Source organism: Papaver somniferum, unplaced genomic scaffold, assembly GCF_003573695.1.
Source record: "Papaver somniferum cultivar HN1 unplaced genomic scaffold, ASM357369v1 unplaced-scaffold_45, whole genome shotgun sequence".
NCBI classification, from domain to species: domain Eukaryota; kingdom Viridiplantae; phylum Streptophyta; class Magnoliopsida; order Ranunculales; family Papaveraceae; genus Papaver; species Papaver somniferum.
The window spans coordinates 14,159-23,741 of record NW_020647082.1 but is presented as its reverse complement, the minus strand read 5'-3'; the positions used below and the strand labels follow the sequence as shown (position 1 = coordinate 23,741).

Below are 9,583 nucleotides of genomic sequence, written 5' to 3'. Positions count from 1 at the left end.
GGAATTGAACCCATGCCTATAGTGTGGGAGCTCAAAACAATGCCACCATACTATCTCTCTAACTTTGGCATATTATTACAAAACTATGTTTTTAAATATATACCCCAACACAAGCTAGAGTGTTGGAAGAATTTTTGGACTACAGGTATAATGTAGAAGAAGTAGTGGAAAATTAATTATACAACAGGCTCGAAACTTTAAAGTAATAGAGAAGCTACTAGGAAACTACTACGAAGGAGCCAAAGTCTACCTGCCAACCTGAATCATACCTATTTAGGGAGTCTATACTTTCACCAGCTCTACCCAAATAAGGAGATAGTAGCACATGGAAAAACTAGTGTGTTTGAAAACTGTGGATTTTCCTTGGGAAATTTGATGATGACTACCACTAAATGATATTGAATGAGTGGGTCTTGATATCTAAATTCGTGATGAAATAGTCTATGTGAAGATGGAGTGGAATTATTGAGAAATTGGTTCTTTTGCGAATGTCCTAGGTAGTTTCCGCATATGCGAGAGAAACTTCTGCTCATATAGGAGGTGTGTTTTGTTGGCACTGGGATTGGAAAAAGACGTCAATATATCAGAAGAATCAGAACCATCAAACCACAAAATTAAACATGTAACTTATGACGGTATAAGGTTCATTAACTGGGTTTAAATCTAATGATTCACTGGGTTCCAATCTAATTAACCAATACCATCACTCTCCAAGCTACAATGAAGGGGTTTGCGATCAAAGCTTTGATTATCTTATGTTGGTTGTTCCTCACATAGCAACAGAAGATGATGTAAGTATACCCCCCAACATGAGTGTCTCTCTTCAAGTTCGAACATAATTACATGCTGGGATAGATTCTAGATAAACAGGGGAAAGATCATCATCCCTGGTATCTATATTAAGTCTATCTGTATATAAAAACTTTAAGGTATAACTAGGCATTAAAGTGTTGGAGTTCCAGTCTTGATTCCGGACAGACTCCCTTGCTTCCTTTGCTAGTTTGTCAGCCACTCTATTACCCTTCCTAGAGATGAACAGAAAACCCAAAAAAATAGAATTTGGAGCTGTAGACAAGATAATTTTGTCTTAGTATTTCTTCATTCTGCCATTCGATTGTGCGGAGGCTTCCTTGAGCTTTTGAAAGGAGTCTTTTGCAGTTGCCTTCAATCGAAAAAAGTTACAAAGACATTTCTGTTGCCCACTCAGCATGCTAAAGCTTCGGCTTCTTCTGCACTGGTGGCTGTGAAGCATCCAGAGCAAGCCTTAAGAGCTGTTCCTGTACAGTGGCGACGAATTAGTTGGTAACCTGCTAACGAAGAAGCAGAAGACCATGAAGAGTGTACAATGATTTTCATGTTATGGTCTAAAGCTATGTTGTTAAAGGTGAGCTAGAAAACTGGTTCCGCATTCACTAAAATATTAAGAATGCTGATCAATAAAAGAAGGATCTATTTTCAGGCAAACTTGTTTTTCCACATACTGCAGTATCATGTCTATTAGATATATCAGAAGCATTTACGTGCAAAATGCTTAACAATGATTTAATAGAAATCTACCGAGGAATGACAGCGACATAAGGTATAGCTAATAGGCATCCAATGCCAGGCAATCTTCTTTTTCAACATGATGCAGTAATTAATCCCACCAAAAGAATATGAAGGTCACCCATCGCGTTTCTAGAGACTAGACCAGGTATGAAGACTTATTTATTACAAGCAAAGGTAACAAACCAAAATATGAACAGTGGGCACCTATCAACAGATGGTAAAGGGAAAGGGTCAGCTAAGCTTGTAACGTTCGCTAAAGGAAAATCAGCAACACCTGGTGCCATACACCTTTAGCCAGTGAGTACATTGGTAGGAAAAAAAAAGAACGTCACAGAACTAGGGGCAAAAAAAATGTTAGTAGCCTAGTAGGACAATACAACGAACCAAAAAGTAATGTTCATAGAAATCTCTCTCGTTTAAAGAGAGAGAGATGTAACAAAAGGAAAGTCCTCACCAGTTAATCTAGCTGAAAGAAGTACCTTAGTTCCTTTCTCTATGTCACATCCTATCCTTCTAAGATGATGTAGAGCATCCTTTATCCATCAGGACTGTCTCTCGAAAATGATGATCATCTATAAATAAGGAAATGCAGCTCTCCATGACAACGACTGGATTTATAGATGAAGCTTCCCGGTTGGCCAATTTCATGCTCCAATTACCTGTACATAGTAAGCTGGATAAGACTTTCTAATTGACAATTCCTTTTATAAATTGTGCATTACCCGGTCTAGAAATAAGTTAATAAGATAGGCCAAACAAAGAATTACATGAAGCTACTTTGCAATATTCATAACAGATACTTGCATCGAATTATAAATTTTCCTCTAAGGAACCAAAAAGTGTTGGTAGGAGTACGCTATAAGCCTGTAACGAACAAAAAAGTGATGTTCATAAAAGTCCTTTTCATGTGATAGAACAAAAAGCAAGTCCTCCACCAGTTTCTCTAGCTGAAAGATGTACCTTAATTCCTTTTTCGAAGTCACATCTTTGAAGGTATCCTTTCCAGATTGTGTCTCTAGTGTATTCTTTATCCATTGGGACTATCTCCAGAGGAGTGACATTTTCAAAATGATGATCTACTAGCAAATAAGGAAGTGCAGCTCTCCATTAAGCTTCCCAGTTGGCCAATTTCATGCACCAAATTAAGCTGGATATGACTTTCTGATTGACAGTCCTTGAATAAATTGTGCTTTACCAAGTTTAGAAATAGGATAAAAAGATAGGCAGAACGAAAAATTATATTTAGGTACTAGCAACATTCATCACATTATAAAGACCAGATAGCAGAGTGATTTTGCTCAATTGTAATCATCAGTCTGAAAATGGTCCATGAGGAGTATAATTTTACATGCACCTATTATGCAACCCAAACCCTACTACACATTTGTTTTAGGTTTAGGGATTTTTATAGTCTCCATGGATGGATAGGATCAAATAGACATAATTCCACGGCTATGATAGATTCAAATCGGTTTTGGCCCGGTTTGGTAGGTTTATGGGTAAAAACCCTAATAAACCATCATCCACATTTTGGTTCTCCATGGCTAGTACAAAACTATTTTTCTGTGTATGTAGAAATCTTGATATATAAAAGAAGAAAGACTGAGAAAATTATAAGAATAAACTAGTAGGACTAATCCAACTGAGATTGATTCTTATCATTTAACAGAGGACTAATCAGATTCAGAATAAACTAACAACATTTACAGATGAAGTAGATTTACAAATACTACCATAATCAGATCTAAATACACCCTCAAAACTTAAACCAATTATTCAGATCTACATCTCAACAATTGTAACACGTCAATGGCGCAGATGCACATCACCTGAGAATTCGTGTTTGCGGGTATACAAACCAAAATCTCCTTTGTGTGAAGCGGAAACGTCACAACTTTCATCTGAGAAAAACCAAAACAACTTAGGAATCTCCTTTGTAACTTTAGTTTTGAGAGGAGCAATCATTGTGATAATTTTGAAAATCTGAGTCTCTCTTTTAGATCTCTATATTAAGTCTATATGTAAATAAAAACTTTAAGGTATAACATTAAAGTGTTGGAGTTCCAGTCTTGATTCCGGCCAGACTTCCTTGCTTCCTTTTTCTAGTTTGTCAGTCACTCTATTACCCTTCCTAGATATGAACAGAAAACCCAAAAAGGTAGATTTTGGAGATGTAGACAAGATAATTTTTGTCTTAGTATTTCTTCATTCTGCCATTTAAAATAGTGTTCTCAGTTTAACAAAATAACCTTTGTCCATCGGAGTTGCGAGTACTACGGCCTTGAAGACTGGAGCTAAAGGATGAACACCTAGCTTGCCGATGGTGTGCGCACCTGCAAATCGGATAATTGCACAAAGCTTTAGCTTAGGATCAGGTGAATTTTAATAGGTAAGTTAGGAAAAGCAAAATCAACTGATAGAGCAACCATGTCGGTCGGGTCGAGCCGAGTCCAACGTTTTGGAATTTGGTGATGAGTGTGTTTAAGTCTGAATTTGGGGCTGGAATGTTGTTGTTGGCATCTGTTTTCCTAGCAGTCAAGCTTTCCTTTCTACCCATCAGCACATCCCAACCCGGTCCACCGAACTGCCATTAAAGCACACGTTGTAAGCGTACAAACTGCACTGTTAAGATTTCAGTTATAGACATATAAAGCTCCGATAGACCGGCAAAAGAAAAGAAGAAGAAGAAGAAAGAAGCTAGATATAATTGTACGAGCACACATTAATTACCAGAACAACGGAGTCTCTTGCAGCAGTAGCAAGAATGTCAGCACAGGAAGCAGTCTAAGGACATATAGATTCAAGTTCAGATTTTATTGCATCAACCACTTCAAACCCTCTCAGAGAATTCAAGTTGGGTACTGCAGTCTTTTCTCCATCAAACCCAGTTGTATCATCCAACAACACAGAAGCATCGCAACCCTACAACGGCTAATGTAAAAAGCCAGTCATGATCAAGACAGACTACATATTCAGAGAAAGTAAATTTGCAAGATTACTGTTACAAATTTGCTCACATTAACAAAACAATCATGGAAATGGAGATGAAGAAGCGATGCCCCATTCGTGGACCTTTGAATAAATGATTCTTTCAACTTCAGGGCAAGTATTGTAGTAGGCATTGATTTGGAGAGAAGAAGCACCACCATTATAAGACTGAAAAAGTAGTTATTAGATATGGAGCAAATGCGAGAAAAAACCCAAAGCAAAACAAAGAGAGATTAAACGTTGGAGGAAAAGAATGTATCACGCAGAACTAGGAGCAAAAATGTTAGTAGGAGTGCATACTATATCAAACCAAAAAGTCATGGTCATAAAAGTCCTCTCGAGTCCAAAGAGTAATGGAGCAAAAAGAAGTCTTTTGCTAGCTATAGATGAAGTGGAGCTACCCATGACAACTGATGGATTTTTATAGATGAAGCTTCCCAGTTCGCTAATTTCATGCTCCAAATACCTGTACATAATTAATAAGCTGGATAAGCTTCCCAGTTCACCAATTTAGTGGACATAATAAGCTGTTGGATAAGACTTTTTAATTGACATTACTTGGCCGAACCAAGTTAATAAGATAGACTTTTTAATTAACATGAGATAGGCAGAACCAAGAAATACACGAAACTACTTTGCAATATTCTTCACAGATACTTACATCCCAAAATAAGGACCAGATAAGCACAATAATTTTGCTCCATTGTAGATTTCAGTCCGAAAATGGTCCACGAGGAATCGCAAATATTTTTTTACATCTCATCGTTTTGAAGATATGAACTATTAAAAGTTGGAGGAACTGGAATGCTTCCTGAAATCACAAAAGCATATTAAATTAGCTTCTTTAAAGATATATTCAACAGACATATTCAGCTGGATAAGAAACAAACTAATGAACAATGGCCGAACAGTTGACGAAGCAAGCACCTCAATATTCAACTTGAATTATCACCGAATCAACAGCTCCACTGTAAAAAAAAAAAAACCTTATATTAGAAATCCATGGTGATTAACAGATTCAGGCAGATCACATGTTCGGGTAAACGAACAAGATGGCTTCCACTTCCACTCTTCCAACAAATGAAACTAGTATGCTAAGTTCAAAACACGAACAGGCTAACCTAATTATGTGATGTTTTTGAGAGGAGATATTATTATGCTATATGATTCAATCAACAAAACAAAACCATGTTGGTTTGTGCTTGATCTTCATTTTCTTGTGATTGCGGCGCAGCTGAAAAGAAAAGATCTGAATCTGAATATGATGCACTTCATTTAGGTTTAGGAACTTTTATACTTTCCATGGATGGATAGGATCAAATTAGACATAATTCCACGGCTTGATTGATTCGCATCGGCTATGGTCCGGTTATATGGGTAAAACCGCTCCGAACCGTGATCTTAAGGCCAAAGAACTGCTTCCTATTAGCTAGGACGCAAACAAAAGTGTCTTAAGACGGATGGAAGTTTTGGGTGAATGTCATTGTGAAGTTGTTTTTATTTTTTTTGATATTTGATGTGGGTGAACTCGACTTACACCAAATGAAGTCGTTAAAAAAATGCTAACGTTTGTTTTGAAGTTTGGCAATGCAAAGTTATGGAGTTCTAGAAACACCCCTTGATACTCTCTGCAGTGGATAATTTAAATTACAAAGGGTTCATCCTTTAAAAATCTCTAATCAGGTAATTAATACTCACCCCAACACCACAAGTTGACTGGTAAAAAGAAGTATCAATCAAGCCTGACACAAGAAGTATCAATCAAGATCCAAATGTTAGCATCATATGTTAGCTTTCCCAAGGTCTGTTTGAGCTCTAGTATACTTCACTAGAGCCTATACATGGTCCTTCAATACCTGCACCGTAACGCTGCTCTCCACTTTTGCACCCATACGAGTGTAATCATCAACACTATCAGTTGGCGTACTTTTGCATAAACATTTCATCACGACAACTAATTTCATATGCGGAGATGCCCTATAGTACCGGTTGTATCTGGACGTTGTTGCCATTCTGGATCAACTTCAAGCAATTTTCCTAACAATTTCTCGAATAAGTTTTCCCTCATGCCTAGACGTTGTTTGAATTCCCTTGAGGTATAGCCAGTTCCGGGCATAAAATAATCATTCATCATTTTGGCATCACGCCACACTCGATCACGCGTTATTACACTACGTGTCTGTACCTCCCTTGGTACAGGTTGTCTAATAATACGCAATCTTTCATCCAAACATAGTTGTGTAAACATTAGCAAAACTTTCTCTTCTTCATCACTAGAGGAATCCAAATAGATTCCATATTTAACTCTCATATAAGCATGCATTAGACTCATTATGAGCCTTTGCAAACAATATTAACATTATCAATTTCTGTATACCATACATAAATACAAATCAATCAATTTTCTACATTGCATATTCTAGTTTTCAAACATTTCATTCAACATAAAATCAAGAAACACAACAATTAATCATGGATTTTTCACTAAATATATGTTTTCATTACATTAGTGAATTGCATACTACATACCTAACCAACTTAATATCTACAATTTCATCAAAATCAAATTCAAAATCAAAATTAAAATCAATTGAAACCCTAACATTAGAATCACTCACCTTAGATGATTTTTTGGATGAAATTCGAAATTGAAGAATGGATTTGTTTCACCTTGGAGTAACGATCAAGCCCTTTTAATTCAAGCCATCGAATCCCAGTGAATCAATATGAAAATCCAAAAGGGGTAATAGGGGTTTGAAAGGGGTTTGATAGGATGAAAACCTAGAGAAGAAGAAGAAGTGGGAAACCCGACTTGGCTTCTGAGGACTTAACCCTATGATACAGCCACTGAGTGGCCATATTGGTCAGGACAATGAATTGACTAATACGGCTGCTGAGTATCCGTGTGGCACTGTTTATACGGCTACTGAGTAGCCGTTTCATGTAAGGAAGGGATGAGGCGCCTCCATAGCAAGCTTGCCTTCCATGTGTCATCCCTTCCCTACATTTGAGAGATAGGGAAGGGATAGCCAGCACCATAGTGCTAGCTCTTACAATAAATATAGATTGTGATATCGCAGATATTTTGATGAATCAAAATCCTATCATACGATCTAAAACTTAATACATGTATCTTCTAAAGGATAATGAGCAACAGAGCCAGTAATAAGCAAAGCCCGGCAAACACAACAAACAGCAAAGCCAACAGAACGAGCAACAAGCAAAGCACACTATCAGCGCAACAAAATAAGCAAATGCCAGCACTGCAATTATGCATTTCTCAAGGAAACAACTCATATGATAAACTGGCCATGATTGTACCAGAACAGAATATTCTTTGTGATCACTAACATTTTCATCAATTCTTTCCTTGTACAGACTGAAATGCCCAGTTGATTCCAGTTTTGCTCTATACATATGAACACCCTCCTTCACAGTACTTTCTTCTTCTTGTTGTTGATTTTTGTTTCGGTGAAGATATTTAAGGACTACACCATCAGAACCAACAAGATGAAGCTGACCAGCAGTGTTTAAACTTAAGATTACTGGTCTCCTCGGTGAACCTTCAAGCGCATCTGATATTACACTCTCTGAAGTTTCTGTATATATTGCCACTGCACCATTGATCTCCTGAATATCTACTTCCACCAGAGGTAAGATCAACTCCAGATCTTAAACTTTGGTAGCCGAGAATGGTATCAGTAGGGTGATCAAAACTTTGCTAAAGAATTTGAGATAAATTACCATATAACACAAAGTTTTCATTATCTAGCATCCTTGCATATGACACTGGTTCTTGCTCCTCACATTGCAGGTTGACATTCAGGAGTAAGAGGAGATGAAAAGGATTCAGGCGCAGAAGAGCTAGGATATGAAGATAATTCTACTGAACAATGGGAACCGAATCATTGTTCTAGCCCCACGCACTCCTTGGTGAGATCACATTTCAGCACATATGTCTCTTAATGTAAAATTTAGTGAGCTAAGACTCGCCTTAACTTGAATCTTAACTTAATCACACAGCCATTGATCGGAAGTGCTAATTTAGCCACAAGTTCTAGTAGGAGAATTCTGTCTGGATCAACAGAAGAAGAAGAAGAAAAGTAACTCTCTACGTCTAAAGGTTTGTAATATCATCATCTGCATTATTAGTCAATTTCATTTCATCGTCTTTTTTTCTTCTGAATTTCTCTCTATTTGTGTAGAAGGTTGATAAGCGAATTGGCACCTCCACCAAAGAACGTACAACTCTATCAAATGATAAGGATCAAGATGTTCGATCTCTAGAGAACTTGAAGTTGAAACTGAGAAACGAAATCAATTTACTTAACAAAGAAAAGTCTGTAGTGGAAAGTGATGTCGGATCACTCACCAAAACAAGGAAGGAGTTGGAGACTGATCGTTGTAAGCTCATAGAAGAGAAGACTGTACTTAACAAGGAGAAGTTGAAACTCGAAAGAGAAATTGAATCACTCAATAGAAAGAAGACTAAATTGGGTACTGATACTGACTTACTCAATACGGAGAAGGAAATATTGCAATGTGATTTTGATATTCTTCGCAAGGTGAAGACTAGAGTGGAAAGTGATGTCGTATTACTCAGTAGAGAGAAGTCTGAAATGGAAACTGGTGTTGAGTTTCTAAAAGCTGAGAAGAATGAACTGAATAGAGACAAGATTTTACTCGGAAATGATATCGAACTACTCAGCAAGGATAACCCGTTGAAAATTTGATTTTAATAACCCGTTGAAAATTACAGAAATTCTTCTCTAGTTACTTTAAACATTTTCCAATCACAATAACAATCTTTAACCTTGTTCTCGGATAATCTTTAATCAATCTTCAATCATTTCCTGTTTCTAGCGTCATTATGTAGTTGCAGGAAATCCCACAATTACACCCGATGATATTTCATAATAATCCCCACAAAATTTAAGAACAATCACCCAATTTTTATTAATTTCTCTTATGGATCTTACAAAAATGATAAGAGTACAAAGAAATAAGAATAATACTAGAGTTTTTCGCTCTTATTTACTTTCTTCCC

At 36.9% G+C, this 9,583-nt stretch overlaps 2 long non-coding RNA genes and 1 pseudogene across 3 annotated transcripts; 1 reads left to right on the top strand and 2 right to left on the bottom strand.

Annotated features, from left to right (window-relative positions):
- Nucleotides 1-729: 729 nt before the first annotated feature.
- Nucleotides 730-4,603, bottom strand: LOC113342633. 2 transcript variants are annotated; one of them, XR_003356765.1, is made up of 7 exons: nt 4,566-4,603; nt 4,279-4,479; nt 3,975-4,132; nt 3,798-3,881; nt 2,509-3,449; nt 2,028-2,207; nt 730-1,277 (listed from the first exon to the last, which is right to left on the bottom strand). It is a non-coding gene; the product is annotated as an uncharacterized LOC113342633 (long non-coding RNA). The 2 variants fall into 2 exon arrangements; XR_003356764.1 differs by having other exon boundaries at nt 2,509-3,881.
- Nucleotides 4,604-4,614: 11 nt separating this feature from the next.
- On the bottom strand, nt 4,615-5,497 carry LOC113342632. The gene is made up of 4 exons (XR_003356763.1): nt 5,464-5,497; nt 5,198-5,347; nt 4,837-5,002; nt 4,615-4,704 (listed from the first exon to the last, which is right to left on the bottom strand). It is a non-coding gene; the product is annotated as an uncharacterized LOC113342632 (long non-coding RNA).
- A 2,994-nt stretch (nt 5,498-8,491) lies between these two features.
- Nucleotides 8,492-9,583, top strand: part of LOC113342592 — a 3,206-nt pseudogene continuing 2,114 nt past the window's right edge.